Below are 21,366 nucleotides of genomic sequence, written 5' to 3'. Positions count from 1 at the left end.
AACACAGAGAAACATCACAAGTCCACTTCGGGTTACCTTCACCGATTTAACAGTACCTAACATCTTTTCCACCCAACCTGATACCACAAATGGATCAGCCAAAAGGCCTGGATCCACTTTCTCCAAGAATCTCACTCCCACTATGCCAAACTCATCTTTATCATGACCATGTCCATCGATGCAAGACTCACCACACCTTCCACCTCACTTAAATCTCCCTCATTCACTTTAATTTCACCTCCAGAACTCGGTCTGGCAGAAATATGACTCTGTTTGTACTTGACCCCAGTCTTCTTCGACACACCATCTCATCTTCTTTTATTCACCATCTTCATCTTCATCAAATTCAGATTCAACCTTCTTCTTCCTCTTTCTCCTCCTCCATTCCTCCTCCGAAATCCACCTTTCCTTGTCCCTGTCCCAATATTCCTCTTCTCTCGACTTTGCTATCGGCCCGGTGGCATCCCGACTTAACTCCATCTCATGATCGTCCTGATCACCTCGGAAATGTGTATTCTCCGGGCGCCGACATTTTGAGAGCATGAGAAGTGTCACAACTCCTTCATTCACCAACCTCAGTCAACGACGGCCCCAAAACCACAGCCTGTCGTTTCCAATGGGAGCAAAATAATCATAGTGGGCAGAACAAGCACGGAGGTGGGCAGAGCCAAGCACGAGCCAGCGAGATCCTATTGGTGTGTTTGAGCATTTATTTGCATATTTCTATTAGGGAATGCCTACTCTATGAAGTGCGCATTTGCAATAACTCAATTCGCCCTTGCACTCCTTCTAATTTTCAGAAACTTTGGCAAAGGGTAAAATCTACAAAACTTAGTCCACTCTGTTCGTAACAGATTCTAGTTTTGGGAACAGAAAACTGGATTGAGATCAAATGTTTCATCGATGAGAACATTTGCAGAATGTTGGCCAAAATCCATCTCACTCAATCTTCTCCCACTGCTGGCCACTGGGCTTCCTCTCATCACCATATTTGGCTCAGATGTATACATCCGGTGAAATATCTGGCTCATTATTCTATCTGTGTCTATACTCCTCAGTCTAAACTCTAGAGTCTAGACCCCAGGTGTCAGACTAATTCCACGGAGGGCTGAGTGTCTGCGGGTTTTCGCTCCCCCCTTGTACTTGATTAATGAATTAAGGTCACACCTGGTTGTCTTGGGCTTCGTTGAAAGGAAAAACCAAAATCCTGCAGACACTAGGCCCTCCATGGAATGAGTTTGACACCCCTGGTCTAGACTGTCAAGTGACAGCAAAGTTGGTGGATAACTAAAGATAGTTCACTCAGGCCTTTTACTATTGGAAAAAATTGTAAGTTCTGGTCTATTTAACTGCGTGTCTCCCATAGACACCAATGCAATAGCAGCTCAGACTGGTCTACTTTGTTCATGGACTTTCATTGAACCAGAAAACAAAACAAAAAAATAGCGAATGGGGTGTCTCGCTTCCTCTTCCGTCTCTGGTGACAGCCAATGCATGGAGTGCTTGGCAAGTTTCGGGAAATCATGTCAATTGCAATGTTTCAATCCCAAGTATGTACCAGCGTGGACGCGCATTTAAATCTTACATGAATGGATGCATTCCAGATACACATTCTGCGCAGGCCTGCGCATATTAGAAGATAATTATATTATATTAATGTGGTTCATGAGATGTAAAAGCTTATCCAGGCATTGAAAAGCAGTGGAGGCTGCTGAGGGGAGGACGGCTCATAATAATGGCTGGAACAGCGCAAATGGAATGGCATCAAACACATGGAAACCATGTGTTTGATGTATTTGATACCATTCCACTGATTCCGCTCCAGCCATTACCATGAGCCTGTCCTCCCAACTAAGGTGCCACCAACCTCCTGTGTTGAAAAGATCTGATGTTCTATGCAGGCCTGCTCAGAATTTGTGTATCTGATCCGCTCCCTATATGTCTTCCGACTATGGCCGTGTTCAAGAGGATCAAAACTGTAATGTATCATGGGTAAATTGTGACTGACTGACTGACTGATCTACAAATAATAATGAGTAGTTATTTATGATGCAAGGTTCTTTGTAGATCAGTCAGTCGGCAGACGCCTGCACTGTTGGCTGCAATGTCGAACAAGCCCATTGTCTTTCGACTTCCAAGACCGTGGGATGAGCCCTGTAGGTCTACATACTGTAGAGACGGAAGGGCCCTTCCGAAAGTGTGTTGATCACCACATCTGGCTATACAGGGGCTGTGAAATATGAAAAGCAAGGTGTAGACTTGTCTCCAAATATGAATAAATATTAAAAGGGACTCACTATAAACTACATTATCTTGGATATGATTCTTATTAATTTGATTATTCATTATCGTCCATATGCTATCTAGAACCTAAAATGGTACTTTCCCAATAGGAGGACCCTTTGAAGAACCCGTTTTGGTTCCAGGTAGAACCCTTTTGGATTCCATGTAGAACACTCTGTGGAAAGGCTTCTACATGGAATCCAAAAGGGTTCTAACTGGAACCAAAAAGGGTTCTAACTGGAACCAAAAATGGTTGTCCCTGGAACTAAAAATGTTTATCAAAAGAACACTTTTTTCTAAAAAGGCCTTTTCTAAAGGTGCTCTACATGCCTAGCGTCACCTGTTGCCCGTCATAGGGTATAAAGCACTAAAGGTAGACCTATAACTAATGGTAAAATTAAGTTAAGAGTAAGAGTCGAATAGAGAATACATACAAAAGTTATTTACTTAGAAAGGGTATTACACATATACCCTCAGCTTTCTCTCATTTCGTCCATCTCCCTGGTTTGGAGCTTAGCCCTACACAGTAGCCTATATAATGGATATGATTCCTTCTACTATAGTGATATTTGCATATAATCATGGAGAGCCTATGGCTACATATAGACAATGAAAACACTTATACAACCACTTCTCAGGAGGAACCAGGTAAAGTACAACTTCTTCTGCTAAAGACCTGTAACAAAGCATGTAATGGACTGATGACTGCATGACTGAGACCCCAAGCATTGGACCCCTCCCTGCGTTGTAACTGATATAGTAGAAGCCGCAAGTACAATGAAGATATCTCTAGCTTGCAGGAATCCATTGATATGCCTCACCGCCTCACAAACATTTAGCAACATGGGCAGTTACGAGTTCAGCTCAAAGTAAACAGAAACGTTAGCACAATTGTTCAACTGAACAGCAATGCGCTCTGGCCCACCATGGACAGTACCGCGACCAGCATGAAGTAGGCTAGCCTAAACAGAAGACTGATAGCTGATTCAGCCCGCGGCCACTGAACAGCGCTGCGCCCAGGAGCGCAGTCGTTTAGCACCATGGACAATACCGCGATCGCGAACAGCGAAGTAAAGAGAAGACCATCTCGATTCAGCACTACAGCCGCTGAACAGCGCCGCGCCCAGGCAGCTCATATCCTGAGTGAACATTGCAAACACCTCTAACTGCAGGCGGAAAGCTACTTTTGCTATTGTTCCCATTCCCCTTTTCCAGTCCCCCTTGAACTTTAGAATTGCGAACTTGTAGGAAATAAAAATAAGATTATTGCCAAACTGCTCTCAGACTCTTTGGTATCCCGTTACACCCTGACAGTGTTCAGCTTCTGAGAATAAATCTTCTCTACGTATTTCCCTTATCCACATGCCAACCTGTCATATAAGACAGTGATGATAGTGCAGCCATTTTCAAAGGTGCTTATATTTATAGATTAAGAGGAGAGTAGTGGTGAGATGGAGAGGAGAAACTAGGCGGGATTTAAGGAATACCAACTTGAAAGTAAGCCTTAGAGAACTTATAGCTAAATAGGCAACTGTTATAGAGTGGTAATTGAATAGACAGGCTATCTGTTTAAAAAAGATCATAGTGGAATGTTAAACAGTTTTGGGACACTTCCACCGCCGACAAAATCCCAAATTAACTCAATCCCAATTTAACTAACTCAGTTTGCAGTTCACAATATTGAAAATACAGACCTCAAGATGGGAAATAGGACTAGCCTAACGAAGGGACATGGTTCATACCTGTAAGAAACTGTTCATAAGTAGGCTATAACTTGCTGGTCGGCAAAGTTGATAAAAGTCCTGAAATGGTTTAATGTATTTCTGAATACTTTTCTTGACCCTGTGAATATGTGTCATGTCAACCGGTGCACAATGTGCTTTTCGCAAGCCGTGTGTTATTTTATGTGTGAATATAATGTTGTAGCCTATGTCTGTCAGTTTCTAAGGTGAAGATGGGCTGCTGTGAACCACAGTTAAGGAATGCACACGCTGTCAGTCTGCTTACGTCTGCAACGAGTCCGCAGACGAAGTTGTAAATAGCCTACTCAAGCCGAGTCAGTTGATAGAGGTGGAGAAAAGGGCAGACATATACATTTAGAAAAAAACGACGTATAGAAAATTCGTAGGCTACTCAGTCATGCGGGCAGATATGTCGACACGACCATCGAAAAAAAACTACGTCACATCGGGTTGAACTAGACGCGCATTATATAATCTTCATAAACCTGCCTCGTTGCATCCGTTTTTTTTAAATCAACCAATGGCCTCTTCTGGATAACTATGCATATGAATATAAATGCAAATATCTGGTAGCGCACTGCTTGAACCGAAATTTCTGTGTTTATTTGTGCTGTTGTTATTTTTTGCCTAAGCCATCCATGTTTAATCTGATGGTTCCGAAAAGGCGCAGAATTTAAGAGCGTTACATTATTTTATTTGTGTATGGGGTTTATCCCTCTGTTTTTTGGAGAGGAACATTTTGTAACGTCGCAATGAACTGCACCATGGATTTTAATCTGATTTCTTAGGGTATAGTGCCGGTTTAATCGGTGGAAAGATGGAAACGCTGTTCATGTAAACAAGAGCCGACAATCCTCTCAGATCCGCCCCATTTATTTATTATATCTTTCAGTTTTTCTTGACACATCTGGAAAAGTGTTTTTTTCTACCGTTCTTCCACGAAGACAGCAATGTCATCATCAACATCCCGGCGTGGTTTTGTTGTTGTCTGATTTTACTACTGGAAATCGGCACTTACCCCTGCACCAAGCCATACCCCAGTATTTCTATAAGGTAATGCCTTTACCTTCATTTCCCATAACATGTTTTAGGAACAGCAAATGTTGCCTCTTATTTGAAAAACCAAACACCATTGATGAAATCAGATCCCTTAAATATGTTATTATATATAGCCTACCCTACTGTAATATTGCATGTGAAGTCAATGTAAGCAGGAGCTAGAGATCGGTGTACGGTGTTTTTCCACAATAATTGACATGTTTGCAATTTCTGCTGTAGCACAAGTAGGCCTAGTAGAGGCTATATCGTGTGTTTGTATGCTATGCCATTTTCCACAGAAACTCTAGTCAGCAGGTCTGCTTTATTTGCGATAGAACTATAAAGATAACGTATCCCAGGTCGTAGTACTGTGCGTTTAACTTCAGTCGTGACGTGACTAGTGCTCGTAAATATTTCACAGAAAAACAAAAAGTCCATCAGCTGACTTGTGATGATGGAGCCCATGCACGGTATCTTTCTAATCATATTTTAACGGATGGCTTTGTCAGAAAACCTCTTGTCAGAGGTGGACATCGCGTAAAACATACCGATAGTGTCGTTGGAATTCATAATAATGACATTGTTTGTGTTGTTTATGTGAATAAATGTGTAGACATTAGGCCTAAGCACCGCGTCTGTGCGCGTTGTCAGGTGAATGGGTTTATCATGCGCGCGTCTTTGGGGTGTTGGGTTGGGGATGTGCTCGTCTGGCTGGGATGATCATTTGTTTTGAGTTCATGAAGCTATTTCTATATCAGTGCTTCAGCTAATATAATTTCGTCTCAAACACATTTAATGACAGCGTGAGAATGCATATGCCACATGTACAGAATGCATCTATCAAGCTGCCTAAATCATGGTCGTTAAATTGGACAAACAGAGGCGTGGGGGCGTGGCGTGTGGGGTTGTGTGTGTAACATTTTAGTGCTGGATACGCTCAGACGTGACGAGTACTCACTCAGACACACCTTTCAGGCTAAAATATTTGTATTACAGACTGACAAATAAACACTGAATGTAGACCTACTAAATTACAGGAGGGAGGTTGGTGTGGTGGGGGATTCCAATATACACTATCTGTAGGTTATTTGTGTGACTGTGACTGCAGCCATTTGTCTCCACCCTTGCAGAGCCATGTGGAGCTTTTCTATAGACGCATATTCTATGCCAATAATTATAATCAATTTTATTTGAATACCAGGGTGTAGTGAGGAGTTTTAGATTGGGGAAGGAAGCTTTGATAAACATTAAAAGATAAGAAGCTCCACATGATAAGAAACTCCACATGTACATTGATGTCTATACACGTCTGGAGGCTAACATAGTTTATTTGACTGAATCCAATTCCATATCCTGTCACAAGTTCCTACTGTATATATGTTCCTATGAGTGTGTATGTGCAGTAATATGTGTCTGATTTTTGGTCATTTCAATTTAATTTCTGCTGTTGAATTTACCATCAACTTCCAGTGCAATACCTGAATTGACTGGCATCAAGATGGCAAACTGCTTCTTACTCGCTTGTGTGTTTGTTTTACGATTTTCTGTTGTGGTGAACGTTTACATACATATTGGTATTATACTATAGATGTGAGTGTTTATGTCGGGATTTGATCATGTTTATATATGAAATTCAATCTCCATATAGGTATTTATGTGTGTGTGTTTCTGTGTGTGTCTGTGTTATTAGAGGGTGCTTTAGGTACCAATGTATCCTACAATATTGTTGAAGACAGAACTTAAAAGCATCAAGCATCATCGTCCTCACCCAACGTCCCTGAACTCCTTCTTAAGTTCAGTGATTATAGGAGCAAGTGAATCTATAGCAGCTCCTAGTGGTGGTGGACTAGAACATACAGCCTAACTCTTTCTCCTACTACAAAGGTGGCCAATGCATTAGAAAAGTACAAATTCCCACCAAACCCTTTCTCCCTGAATGTCACACAATTTAGATTTTTCTTTGCTAATGCTGTCTTCCACCTAAGAAAGGACAGTTACAGTAGAGCCGATGGAGCCAATGAACCCTCTATATATTGAGCAGCTTCTTACTGAAAATACATGAATGAAAAACACACATTCATTTTGACATCCATTTCAAGATATCAATGAGTAGGATGCAAACAGTGACACAGGCGTGGATAGTGTGGTGCCTTCAGAAAGTATTCATACCCCTTGACCTATTCCACATTTTGTTGTGTCACAGCCTAAATTCAAAATTGATTAAATATATTTTGTTCTCACCCATTTACACACAATACCCTATAATGACAAAATGAAAACATGTTTTTAAAATCTTTTGCAAAATAATTGAAAATTAAAAACAGTAATATCTCATTTACATAAGTATTCACACCCCTGAGTCAATACTTTGTAGAAGCACCTTTGGCAGTGATTACAGCTGTGAGTCTTTCTGGGTAAGTCTCTAAGAGCTTTCCACACATGGATTGTGCAACATTTGGCCATTATTCTTTTCAAAATTCTTCAAGCCCTGTCAAATTGGTTGTTGATCATTGCTAAACAACAATTTTAAGGCCGTGCCATAGATTTTCAAGGAGATTTAAGTCAAAACTGTAACTCGGCCACTCAGGAACATTCACTGTCTTCTTGTTAAGCAACTCCAGTGTAAATTTGGCCTTGTGTTTTAGGTTATTTTATTGTCCTGATGAAAGGTGAATTCATCTCCCAGTGTCTCGTGGAAAGCAGACTGAACCAGGTTTTCCTCTAGGATTTTGCCTGTGCTTGGTTCCATTCCGTTTATTTTTTATCCTGAAAAACTCCCCAGTCCTTAACGATTACAAGCATACCCATAACATGATGCAGCCCCCACTATGCTTGAAAATATGGAGAGTGGTACTTAGTAATGTGTTGAATTGGATTTGCCCCAAACACAACACGCTGTATTCAGGACAAAAAGTTAATTGCTCTGAAACATTTTGTTGCAGTATTATTTTAGTGCCTTGTTGCAAACAGGATGCATGTTTTTGAAATATTGTTTTTTTCTGTACGGGCTTCCTTCTTTTCCCTCTGTCAATTAGGTTAGTATTGTGGAGTAACTACAATGTTGTTGATCCATCCTCAGTTTTCTCCTATCACAGTCATTCAACTCTGTAACTGTTTTAAAGTCACCATTGGCCTCATGGTGAAATCACTGAGCGGTTTCCTTCCTCTCCAGCAACTGAGTTAGGAAGGACGCCTGTATCTTTGTAGTGACTGGGTGTATTGATACACCATCCAAAGTGTAATGAATAACTTCACCATGCTGAAAGGGATATTCAATGTCTGCTTTTTTATATTTTTACCCATCTACCAATAGGTGGCCTTCTTTTCAAGGCATTGGAAAACCTCCCTGGTCTTTGTGGTTGAATCTGTGTTTGAAATTCACTGCTCAACTGAGGGACCTGACAGATAATTGTGTCTGTGGGGTACAGAGATTTTACATTTTACATTTTAGTCATTTAGCAGACGCTCTTATCCAGAGCGACTTACAGTTAGTGAGTGCATACATGTATTTTTGTTGTAGTTTTTTTCATACTGGTAGTAATTCAAAAATCATGTTCAACACTATAATAATTGCACACAGAGTGAGTCCATGCAACTTATTATGTGACTTGTTAAGCAAATATTTACTCCTGAACTTATTTAGGCTTGCCATAACAAAGGGGTTGAATACTTATTGACTCAAGACATTCCAGCTTTTCATTTTTTATTTATTTGTAAACATTTCTAAAAACATAATTCCACTTTGACATTATGGGGTATTGTGTGTAGGCCAGTGACATAAAATATATATTTAATCCGTTTTAAATTCAGGCTGTAACACAACAAAATGTGGAAAAACTCAAGGGGTGTGAATACTTTCTGAGGCAAATGTTTTGAGAATGACACAAATATTAATTTTCACAAAGTCTGCTGCCTCAGGTTTTATGATGGCAATTTGCATATACTTCAGAATGTTATGAAGAGTGATCAGATGAATTGCAATTAATTGCAAAGTCCCTCTTTGCCATGAAAATTAACTTAATCCCAAAAAAACATTTCCACTACATTTCAGCCCTGCCACAAAATGACCAGCTGACATCATGTCAGTGATTCTCTCGTTAACACAGGTGAGAGTGTTGACGAGGACAAGGCTGGAGATCACTATGTCATGCTGATTGAGTTAGAATAACAGACTGGAAGCTTTAAAAGGAGGGTGGTGCTTTAAATCATTGTTCTTCCTCTGTTAACCATGGTTACCTGCAAGGAAACACATGCCATCATCATTGCTTTGCACAAAAAGGGCTTCACAGGCAAGGATATTGCTGCTAGTAAGATTGCACCTAAATCAACCATTTATCAGATCATCATGAACTTCAAGGAGAGAGGTTCAATTGTTGTGAAGAAGGCTTCAGGGCGCCCAAGAAAGTCCAGCAAGTGCCAGGACCGTCTCCTAAAGTTGATTCCGCTGCAGGATCGGGGCACCACCAGTGCAGAGCTTGCTCAGGAATGGCAGCAGGCAGGTGTGAGTGCATCTGCACGCACAGTGAGGTGAAGACTTTTGGAGGATGGCCTGGTGTCAAGAAGAGCAGCGAGGAAGCCACTTCTCTCCAGGAAAAACATCAGGGACAGACTGATATTCTGCAAAAGGTACAGGGATTGGACTGCTGAGGACTGGGGTAAAGCCATTTTCTCTGATGAATCCCCTTTCCGATTGTTTGGGGCATCCGGAAAAAAGCTTGTCCGGAGAAGACAAGGTGAGCGCTACCATCAGTCCTGTGTCATGCCAACAGTAAAGCATCCTGAGACCATTCATGTGTGGGGTTGCTTCTCAGCCAAGGGAGTGGGCTCACTCACAATTTTGCCTAAGAACACAGCCATGAATAAAGAATGGTATCAACACATCCTCCGAGAGCAACTACTCCCAACCATCCAAGAACAGTTTGGTGACGAACAATGCCCTTTCCAGCATGATGGAGCACCTTGCCATAAGGCAAAGTGATAACTAAGTGGTTCTGGGAACAAAACATCGACATTTTGGGTCCATGGCCAGGAAACTCCCCAGACCTTAATCCCATTGAGAACTTGTGGGCAATCCTCAAGAGGTGGGTGGACAAACAAAAACCCACAAATTCTGACAAACTCCAAGCATTTATTATGCAAGAATGGGCTGCCATCAGTCAGGATGTGGCCCAGAAGTTAATTGACAGCATGCCAGGGCGGATTGCAGAGGTCTTGAAAAAGAAGGGTCAACACTGCAAATATTGACTCTTTGCATAAACTAAATGTAATTGTCAATAAAAGCCTTTGACACTTATGGAATGATTGTAATTATACTTCAGTAAACCATAGTAACATCTGACAAAAATATCTAAAAACACTGAAGCAGCAAACTTTGTGAAGACCAATACTTGTGTCATTCTCAAAACTTTTGACCACAACTGTAGGTGTAAAACTGGTGATGATAACTAAAAGAGGGAAAACGAAAGGGTCCACTGCAATGAACAAGAGAGGGAAAGAGAGAGAGCCCACTATCTGGCCATTTGCCTGAGGAGGGCTTAGACGTTCCATCAGACACAGACATGCAGTGGGATTCCAGAGATGATGAGTGATTGAAAGATGGAGGGATAGTCCAATGAGCCTGACAGACAGGGGGCAAGAAAAGGCTCACAGAGGGAGAGACGGAAGAGAGACAGAGAGAGAGACAGAGCGAGAGGGAGATGAAGGGAGGAACTGACGAGTGTCAGAGAGACATGGCAGATGCTCACATTTAAAGCTCATTTCTCCACTAGAGTTCTGCACTGCCGGGCTCCTGATCTGGCTGATCCGCGATGAATCTTTTACGGCAGATGTCCTGGAAGCGCCAAATTTAATTTGACTGGACCGGAGTGTGAGCAGGATGATTATATACAGTATGATTCAGAGCCCTGTTTGTGGGGAGGGAGAGAAAGAGAGCGAGGGAGAGAGGGGGAGAGTGAGAGAGAGAGAGAGGGAGAGAGAGAGAGAGAGAGAGAGAGTCTGTGAGTGTGGGTAAAGGAACCAGAGCAGGTGTAGTAATAGCACAGACTGTAGTGTGACTGTGGAGTCCATCTGTAGTCCTCTCTAAAGCTGAGGACGGATGGGAGGTGGAATGGGGTGCTCATGGGATCAAGACTTATCCCAGATTTGGTAGTAGATTAAGTTAAGGAATGAGAGGAACAAGATGGCGGACTGAACACAGCAGTGCAGATCACCTCAAGATAAAAACATAATATTTAATATCTGTAAATTAGACTAAATATTAGCACTTCACATACTGGTGGGTAAATAACCTTCAATCTGGATAACAACATAAAACAAATCATAAGGCTAGAGAAATGTATCGACAAATACTACGAAAACAAGCAACACCCAAACATGACGGAGAGAACAAGGAGAACCAATCTCCAAAAAGAAAACGTGACTCCTTGACGGACACAGACGATTTAAGCTTTTCACCACCGGGAATGGTAAAGGTGGAAACCGATCTGTTAAAGTCAATAAATGACAAACTGGGCATACTTGAATTAGTCAGTAAAGACATAAAGGAGTTGAAGGCCTCGAAATGAGTGGAGAAAAAGCTGCGACAATGGAGAAAGAAACAAAACAAGCTAAAAGGGACAGTCAATAAGATAAGATTCTGAGCCTGCCTGGCAGGGTTGGTCTTACAAAGCCAAAGCCCCCTGATGGGAGAGCATAATATACAATGAAATTCTCAAAGCTGCTAATGAGAACCTTGACGACCTTGTACCTAGCCGGTGGGGATTCCGGTGGGGTACCCCCACCCAGGTAGTGGCAGTGCTGGCAACACTAGCTGCAGTAACCCATGGGGAGGGGGTCACACTCAGACAATCAGAGAGGGGGCATATTATTGTGGCCCTGGTGGCACAAAATAATCAAAGGTCTGACTGCACATAGATGCTTGGGGAAAATGGTCACAACGGGGGACCAGCGTGTGTGTGTTTCAGGGGAAGGGGGTGTATCTGATCTCCATCACCTAGGACTTGACAATGGTTAATCAAATCTCCCCATTTTTGCCAGTTTTTGCTCAATTTTGCATGCCTTCTCAAACAGCTGCTTTAGGTCAGTTAGGATTACCACTTTATTTTAAGAATGTGAAATGTCAGAATAATAGTAGAGAGAATGATTTATTTCAGCTTTTATTTCTTTCATCACATTCCCAGTGGGTCAGAAGTTTACATACACTCAATTAGTATTTGGTAGCATTACCTTTAAATTGTTTAACTTGGGTCAAACATTTTGGATAGCCTTCCACAAGCTTCCCACAATAAGTTGGGTGAATTTTGGCCCATTCTTCCTGACAGAGCTGGTGTAACTGAGTCAGGTTTGTAGGCCTCCTTGCTCGCACACGCTTTTTCAGTTCTGCCCACAAATGTTCTATATGATTGAGGTCAGGGCTTTGTGATGGCCACTCCAATACCTTGACTTTGTTGTCCTTAAGCCATTTTGCCACAACTTTGGAAATATGCTTGGGGTCATTGTCCATTTGGAAGACCCACTTGCGACCAAGCTTTAACTTCCTGACTGATGTCTTGAGATGTTGCTTCAATATATCCACTTAGTTTTCCTTCCTAATGATGCCATCTATTTTGTGAAGTGCACCAGTCCCTCCTGCAGCAAAGCACCCCCACAGCATGATGCTGCCACCCCCGTGCTTCACGGTTGGGATGGTGTTCTTCGGCTTGCAAGCTGCCCCCTTTTTCCTCTAAACATAACGATGGTCATTATGGCCAAACAGTTCTATTTTTGTTTCATCAGACCAGAGGACATTTCTCCAAAAAGTACGATCTTTGTCCCCATGTGCAGTTGCAAACCGTAGTCAGGCTTTTTTATGGCGGTTTTGGAGCAGTGGCTTCTTCCTTGCTGAGCGGCCTTTCAGGTTATGTCGATATAGGACTTGTTTTACTGTGGATATAGATACTTTTGTACCTGTTTCCTCCAGCATCTTCACAAGGTCCTTTGCTGTTGTTCTGGGATTGATTTGCACTTTTCGCACCAAAGTACGTTCATCTCTAGGAGACAGAACGCGTCTCCTTCCTGAGCGGTATGACGGCTGCGTGGTCCCATGGTGTTTATACTTGCGTACTATTGTTTGTACAGATGAACGTGGTACCTTCAGGCGTTTGGAAATTGCTCCCATGGATGAACCAGACTTGTGGAGGTCTACAAACATTTTTCTGAGGTCTTGGCTGATTTCTTTTGATTTTCCCATGATGTCAAGCAAAGAGGCAAAGAGTTTGAAGGTAGGCCTTGAAATACATCCACAGGTACACCTCCAATTTATTTATATTTTTTATTTCACCTTTATTTAACCAGGTAAGCCAGTTGAGAACAAGTTCTCATTTACAACTGCGACCTGGCCAAGATAAAGCAAAGCAGTGCGATAAAAACAACAACACAGAGTTACATATGGGGTAAACAAAACATAAAGTCAAAAATACAACAGAAAATATATATACAGTGTGTTTGACTCAAATGATGTCAATTAGCCTATCAGAAGCTTCTAAAGCCATGACATCATTTTCTGGAATTTTCCAAGCTGTTTAAAGGCACAGTCAACTTAGTGTATGTAAACTTCTGACCCACTGGAATTGTGATACAGTGAATTATAAATGAAATAATCTGTCTGTAAACAATTGTTGGAAAAATTACTTGTGTCATGCACAAAGTAGATGTCCTAACTGACTTGCCAAAACTATAGTTTGTTAACAAGAAATTTGTGGAGTGGTTGAAAAACGAGTTTTAATGTATAACATAGGTTCACAATATTAACATTCAATGTATCAAAATATATGATCATATACAAGGAATGTGATCAATATTTACAGTAATATACATACAATATTCATACAATGTTCAATTAGGATGAAAGAAAACACAATTTGGACATATTGAAACTATAAAAATGGTTTCAAGTCCAACTCCTCGTTAAGGCCAAGAGGAGATAGTGTGTTGAGCCTGTGGATCCAGAAAGATTTCCTTTGAAGAAGTTTCCTCTCAATGTCCCCTCCCCTGCTTGACATCTTGACCATTTCTATTCCAATGTATCCCAGAGAACTAATAGGATGTCCAGCTTGTACAAAATGAACAGCAACCAGATTGTTTTTCTCACCTGTCCGTATATTGCTGCGGTGCTCACAGATCTGTGTCTTAAGGCTTCTGCAGGGTTTCCCTATGTAAGACAGATATTAATTAACAGCAATTTTGATCCAAATGTGCAAATTGTCGAAACAGATCCTCAAGGTAGATGGATGATTTTAAATATGTTATTGAACCATAAACAGATATGGCTCATTAACCTATACCATCCAAATAATGATGATTCACTCTTCTTTAAAAAAATATATAATAATTTATCAATCCTACAAGCAATACAAGACTCGTATTATTATGGTGGGAGATTATAATACGGTTTTAAATACCTCTATGGACCGTAAAGGAAATCCCACTACAAACTATCACCCTCATGCACTTAAGGAAATCACGAATGTCATGGATATATTGGAACTAGTGGATATATGGAGGCTTAAATATGCTGACCTAGTGAGATATACATGGTAGAGACTCAATCAAGCTAGTCGTCTTGATTACTTTCTTATGTCATTCTCTCTGGCACCAAAAGTTTAAAAAGTGTTGATAGGGGACAAAATGCAGTCAGACCATCACATAATTGGCATATATATTACTCTTACAGAATTGCCACGTGGGCGAGGATATTTGAAATGTGATCAAACCCTATTGGATGATAACTTGTTTTTAACTAGGACAGAAGAATTTATAACTTACTTTTCCTGACATAACATAGGTACAGCAGATCCCCTTTTTGTATGGGACACTTTTAAATGTGCCTTTAGAGGCCATGCAATTCAGTACTCATCTCTAAAACAAAAGCAATTTAGGTCAAAAGAGTCCATATTAACAAAGGAAATGGAAGGACTAACAGTACAGATAGATAGCAATAAAAACTGTACCATAGAGGCTCAGTATAAGTTAGAGGAAAAACAAAAATAAATGGAGGAACTTATTATAAAAATAAAGCGAAATGGATGGAATATGGGGAAAAATACACCAAATTCTTTTTTAATCTTCAACATAGAAATGCTATCAAAAATAATTTACTGAAACTTGTTACAAATGACGTGGTCACCCATGATTCACCAAACAATATTTTGAAAGATGAAGTAAAGTACTTTAAGCATATATTTTCATTTCAGTCTCCTCCATCTCCACTAACCGAAGCTAATTGTCTGGATTTTTTTTCTATTAATAATGTAAAATTAACAGCTGTACAGAAAGACTCATGTGAAGGCCAAATTACAGAGGAGGAACTTCTTGATGCGATTAAAACCTTTAAGTCTGAGAAAACTCCAGGGCTGGATGACATACCAGTGGAGGTATAACAAACCTTTTTTGATATACTCAGAGGACCGTTATTAGCATGTCTTAACCAATCCTATATAAATGGTAGATTATCAGACACTCAACAAGAAGGTCTGATTTAATTATTACTGAAACAGGATCGAAGTGGAAATATAAAGATCTAGTACATTAAAAAAATTGGAGGCCTCTTACACTTCAGTGTTGTGAAGCAAATATTCTAACAAAATGCTTAGCGCATAGAATAAAAAAAGTATTGTTGAGGCCTCCCGAGTGGCGCAGCGGTCTAAGGCACTGCATCGCAGTGTTGAGGCGTTCGATCCCAGGCTGTGTCATAACCGGCAGTGACCGGGAGTCCCATAGGGTGGCGCCTAGCGTCGTCCGGGTTAGGCTAGGTTTTGGCCGGTGGGGCTTTACATGGCTCATCATGCTCTAGCGACTCCTTGTGGCGGGCCGGGCGCCTGCAGGCTGACTTCAGTCGTCAGTTGAAAGGTGTTTCCTCTGACACATTGGTGCAGCTTGCTTCCGGGTTAAGCAAGCGGGTGTTAAGAAGCGAGGCTTCGCGGGTCATGTTTCGGAGGACACATGACTCGACCTTCGCCTCTCCTGAGCCCGTTCGGGAGTTGCAGCAATGAGACAAGATTGTAATCACGAAAAAATAGAATAAAAAATAGAATAGGTATTGTCGGATATTATTCATCCTAATCAGACAGGTTTTTACATGGACGATACATTGGAGATAATATAAGACAAGTACTGGAAACAATAGAACACAATGAAAAATCTGGGTAACCAGGCCTGGTGTTCATAGCTGACTTTGAAAAGGCCTTCGATAAAGTGCGACTGGAGTTTATATATAAATGCCTGGAATATTTCAATTTTGGAGAATCTCTTATAAAATGGGTTAAAGTTATGTATAGCAACCCTAGGTGTAAAATAGTAAATAATGGCTACATCTCAAAACGTTTTAAACTGTCAAGAGGAGTAAAACAAGGTTGTCCACTATCGGCATATATATATTTATTATTGCCATCGAAATGTTAGCTGTTAAAATCAGATCCAACAATAATGTCAAGGGGTAGAAATCCAGGGCTTAAAAACAAAGGTGTCATTGTACGCTGATGATTCATGTTTTCTTTTAAATCCACAATTTTGCTCCCTCCACAGCCTCATAGAGGATCTAGATACATTTTCTAACCTCTCTGGATTCAAACCAAAATATGATAAGTGTACTATATTACGTATTGGATCACAATTTTTATTAACTTTTACATTACCATGTAGTTTACCAATAAAATGGTCTGACGGGGATGTGGACATACTCGGTATACATATCCCAAAAGAAAGAAATGACCTCACTCCAATAAATGTTAATAGAAAGTTAGCAAAAATTGATAAGATCTTGCTACCATGGAAAGGAAAATACCTGTCTATTTGTGGAAAAATCACCCTGATTAACTCTTTAGTCATATCCCAGTTTACCTATTTGCTTATGGTCTTGCCTACACCTAGCGACCTGTTTTTTAAATTATATGAGCAAAAAATATTCCATTTTATTTGGAATGGCAGGCCAGACAAAATTAAACGGGCCTATTTATATAATGAATATGAATTCGGAGGGCAGAAATTATTAAATATTAAAGCATTAGTCCCCTGTAGCTCAGTTGGTAGAGCATGGCGCTTGCAACACCAGGGTTGTGGGTTCATTTCCCACGGGGGGCCAGTATGAAAACGTATGCACTCACTAACTGTAAGTCGCTCTGGATGAGAGCTTCTGCTAAATGACTAAAATGTAAAATGATTAAACCTCTCACTAAAGGCGTCAGCCATACAAAAGTTATACTTAAATCCGAACTGGTTCTCTAGCAAATTAGTAAGAATGTCTCACCCCTTGTTCAATAATGGCCTTTTTCCCTTTATTTAGATTACAACCTCTCACTTTCGGTTATTTGAAAATCGAAAATAATCTAAAAAATATAGCTATTTTTTAAACAAGTCATAGAAAGTTGGTTGCAATTTCAGTGTAATCCACCAGAAAAGACAGAACAAATAATTCAACAAATATTGTGGTTAAACTCAAATATACTAATTGATAAAAAACCATTATAAAAAAAGGTATAATCTTTATAAATTATATCATAAATAGGACTTGTGGAGTTATGTCACACATGCACCTAACAAAAATATATGGAAATGTCTGCTCTACCCAAAATTACAACCAACTAATTGCAGCATTACCGCAAAAATGGAAGAGGCAAGTGGAAGGGGGGAAAAGTAAGGAACTTGTCTGTCGGCCCTGCATTAAAGACCAAAATTGGTTAAAGAAAACTGTGATAAATAAATAAATATACCAGTTTCATTTAAGGACCCAAAAATTGACAGCTGTGCCATATAGATTGCAAAATAGTTGTGAAGAGATTTTTGATGTACCGATTCCATGGCACATGGTTTATGAACTGATATGCAAAACGACGCCGGATTCAAAACTTAGAATTTTTCAATTTAAGTTATTATACAAAATTCTTGCAACCAGTAGAATGTTATATACAGTGGGGAGAACAAGTATTTGATACAAGTATTTGATACATCCAGAAAATCACATTGTATGATTTTAAAGTAATTAATTTGCATTTTATTGCATGACATAAGTATTTGATACATCAGAAAAGCAGAGCTTAATATTTGGTACAGAAACCTTTGTTTGCAATTACAGAGATCATACGTTTCCTGTAGGTCTTGACCAGGTTTGCACACACTGCAGCAAGGATTTTGGCCCACTCCTCCATACAGACCTTCTCCAGATCCTTCAGGTTTCGGGGCTGTCGCTGGGCAATACGGACTTTCAGCTCCCTCCAAAGATGTTCTATTTGGTTCAGGTCTGGAGACTGGCTAGGCCACTCCAGGACCTTGAGATGCTTCTTACGGAGCCACTCCTTAGTTGCCCTGGCTGTGTGTTTCGGGTCGTTGTCATGCTGGAAGAACCAGCCACGACCCATCTTCAATGCTCTTACTGAGGGAAGGAGGTTGTTGGCCAAGATCTCACGATACATGGTCCCATCCATCCTCCCCTCAATACGGTGCAGTCGTCCTGTCCCCTTTGCAGAAAAGCATCCCCAAAGAATGATGTTTCCACCTCCATGCTTCATGGTTGGGATGGTGTTCTTGGAGTTGTACTCATCCTTCTTCTTCCTCCAAACACGGCGAGTGGAGTTTAGACCAAAAAGCTCAATTGTTGTCTCATCAGACCACATGACCTTCTCCCATTCCTCCTCTGGATCATCCAGATGGTCATTGGCAAACTTCAGACGGGCCTGGACATGCGCTGGCTTGAGCAGGGGGACATTGCATAGGCTGCAGGATTTTAATCCATGACGGCGTAGTGTGTTACTAATGGTTTTCTTTGAGACTGTGGTCCCAGCTCTCTTCAGGTCATTGACCAGGTCCTGCCGTGTAGTTCTGGGCTGATCCCTCACCTTCCTCATGATCATTGATGCCCCACGAGGTGAGATCTTGCATGGAGCCCCAGACCGAGGGTGATTGACCGTCATCTTGAACTTCTTCCATTTTCTAATAATTGCTCCAACAGTTGTTGCCTTCTCACCAAGCTGCTTGCCTATTGTCCTGTAGCCCATTCCAGCCTTGTGCAGGTCTACAATTTTATCCCTGATGTCCTTACACAGCTCTCTGGTCTTGGCCATTGTGGAGAGATTGGAGTCTGTTTGATTGAGTGTGTGGACAGGTGTCTTTTATACAGGTAACGAGTTCAAACAGGTTCAGTTAATACAGGTAATAACTGGAGAACAGGCAAGCTTCTTAAAGAAAAACTAACAGGTCTGTGAGAGCCGGAATTCTTACTGGTTGGTAGGTGATCAAATACTTATGTCATGCAATAAAATGCAAATGTATACTTAAAAATCATACAATGTGATTTTATGGATTCTTGTTTTAGATTCCGTCTCTCACAGTTGAAGTGTACCTATGATAAAAATTACAGACCTCTACATGCTTTGTAAGTAGGAAAACCTGCAAAATCGGCAGTGTATCAAATACTTGTTCTCCCCACTGTATATGGGGGATACAACCTTCCCAGCTCTGCAGATTTTGTTGCGAAGGGACAGAGTCATTAGATCATTTATTTTGGTACTGTCCATTTGTAGGTTGTTTTTGGTCACAGGTCCAGGAATGGCTGAAGAATTGCAACATTTACCTGGGGCTAACGCTGCAGATAGCAATACTGGGTGATTTGAAAAGTCATAGTAAATCGATCAATAATATAATAATACTTTTAGCCAAAATGTTTATCTTTAATTTACAATCTGTAGAAGCTATGAAAATAGAAAGGTTCAGAACTTTTGTGAAGCGTCACAGCACAGTTGAAAAATATATGGCAAATAGATTCCAATATGGATGGTGTTAAGAGATAGATGGGAGGGGTTGAATGGAGCTGAAGGGTGGGACTAATAACAACAAGATAACAAAGTAAAATATACTGTCTGTAAAATGTATATACTGTAGGTTCAGAACTTTTTTGAAAGAGCACAGTAAAAAATATATGTCAAATAGAAATCAAACTGGATGGACATCAGAAATAGATGGGAGAGGTTGAGGGTAGAGGAAGGACTACAAACAAACAAAATATAACTATTGTAAAATAGATTGTGTCCGTAAAATGTATATAGTATGTATAAGCTGGAAGTAGAAGCCTAAGTGTTGTTGTTCATTAGTTTACTCCAATTAGGGGAGGGGTGGTAGGGTTAGTGGAAAATAATAAAGGAAAATATATTTGTAAAAGTTATGTATATATATACAGTACCAGTCAAAAGTTTGGACACACCTGGTTCTCCCATCTCCACAGAGGAACTCTGGAGCTCTGTCAGAGTGACCATCGGGTTCTTGGTCACCTCCCTGACCAAGGCCCTTCTCCCCCGATTGCTCAGTTTGGCCGGGCGGCCAGCTCTAGGAAAAGTGTTGGTGGTTCCAAATTTATATATACAGTGCATTCGGAAAGTGTTCAAACCCCTTGACTTTTTCCACAATTTGTTATGTTGCAGCCTTATTCTAAAATGGATTAAATAATATTTGCCCATCATCAATCTACACACAATATCCCATAATGACAAAGCAAAAACAGGTATTCAGAACCTTTACTAAGTACTTTGTTGAAGCAACTTTGGCAGCGATTACAGCCTCAAGTGTTCTTGGATATGACGCTACAAGCTTGGCACACCTGTATTTGAGGAGTTTCTTCCATTCTTCTCTGCAAATCCTCTCAAGCTCTGTCAGGTTGAATACGGAGCGTTGCTGCAGAGCTATTTTCAGGTCTCTCCAGAGATGTTCGATCGGGTTCAAGTCCGGGCTCTGGCTGGGCCACTCAAGGACATTCAGAGACTTGCCCCGAAGCCACTCCCACTTTGTCTTGGCTGTGTGCTTAGGGTCATTGTCCTGTTGGAAGTTGAACCCTCGCCCCAGTCTGAGGTCCTGAGCAGGTTTTCATCAAGGATCTCTGTACTTTGCTCTGTTCATCTTTCCCTCGATCCTGACTAGTCTCCCAGTCCCTGCCGCTGAAAAACATCCCCACATCATGATTCTGCCACCAACATGCTTCACCATAGGGATGGTGCCAGGTTTCCTCCAGACGTGACGCTTGGCATTCAGGCCAAAGAGGTCAATCTTGTTTTCATCAGACCAGAGAATCTTGTTTCTCATGGTCTGAGAGTTTTTAGGTGCCTTTTCGCAAACTCCAAGCGGGCTGTCATGTTCCTTTCATTGAGGAGTGGCTTCTGTCTGGTCACTCTACCATAAAGGCCTGATTGGTGGAGTGCTGCAGAGATGGTTTTACTTCTGGAAGGTTCTCCCATCTCCACAGAAGAACTCTGGAGCTCTGTCAGAGTGACCATCGGGTTCTTGGTCA

The sequence above is a fragment of the Coregonus lavaretus genome, assembly GCF_964263955.1.
Source record: "Coregonus lavaretus genome assembly, chromosome: 15".
NCBI classification, from domain to species: domain Eukaryota; kingdom Metazoa; phylum Chordata; class Actinopteri; order Salmoniformes; family Salmonidae; genus Coregonus; species Coregonus lavaretus.
This window is presented reverse-complemented; position numbering follows the sequence as displayed.